Below are 1163 nucleotides of genomic sequence, written 5' to 3'. Positions count from 1 at the left end.
CACACACACACACACTCACATAACCGTCATCTCAGTATGTTTCTCTCTGAAACATGTCGAGAATACAGTTATTTCTCTAAAAGTCGCCATCTTACTTCGAAATCAGCGCCAATATTTATTGATTGTGTTATCGGCATCGAATATTGACTTGTGAAATATTTCAATTTTCCTAAGAACCATTCCACTGTGGGCGATAACAGAGACGTGATGCCATTGCATCAAGGGATTCCTGTTATCGCAACGTGGACCTTTTAATATTCTACCATTTCTTATTTCTCCTCTGATCCGTGTTGTCTGAGTGCCTCACTGGATTTAGATTATAATCCCGTCGTATTTCTGATTAAATCAAGATCTCAGGTATTTCATGGATAATTGTTCTTTATTCTTCAAGGGAATCAGTTTTTGCGTTCTTGTGTATCGCTTTATTGGTGCAGATTATTCTTGTTCAACGTTGCTGACATCGAAAGAGTCCATTATTCACGCTCCGGTGATGGCGAGACTCATTGTTTCCGTAGAGGAAAATAATAATAATAATAATAATAATAATAATAATAATAATAATAATAATAATAATAATAATAATAATAATAATAATAATAATAATAATAATGATGATGATGATGATAATAATTCGGTACGACCATAAACCCGAAGGCATCATCGAAAATGATAATGCAAAGATCCTATGGGATTTTATGATTCAGTGCGACCATGAGATAGAGAATAGGAAGCCATACATAGTGTTAATTGAGAAAGAAAGTAAACTATGCTGGATCATAGATATAGCATGCCCAGCTGACAACAAGGTATACGATATGGAAGAAAGAAAAGTCGAGAGATATGACAGGTTAGCTTGGGAAGTTAAACAGTTGTGGTCGATAAAAAAGGTAGCAGTAGTACCAATGATTGTCGCAGCCCTGGGAACAGTTAGCAAAAATCTCGAGAAGTATGTGGAACAAATAGGGGCTGCAATAAGGGTGGAGCACTTGCAGAAAACATCACCCGCTTGGAACTGCTCGAATACTCCGGAAGGTGCTTGAAAAATGAAAGGTGTTACCTTAGTTCACTGGTAGTGAACAGCTGATACTGTAGTACATCTCCAGTGTCAGAAGCTGTGCAAAGGGAATGATGATGATGATGATGATGATGATGATGATGATGAT

The sequence above is a fragment of the Octopus bimaculoides genome, chromosome 1, assembly GCF_001194135.2.
Source record: "Octopus bimaculoides isolate UCB-OBI-ISO-001 chromosome 1, ASM119413v2, whole genome shotgun sequence".
NCBI lineage: Eukaryota > Metazoa > Mollusca > Cephalopoda > Octopoda > Octopodidae > Octopus > Octopus bimaculoides.
The sequence above is the reverse complement of the archived record's forward strand: the minus strand, read 5'-3'. Positions refer to the sequence as shown.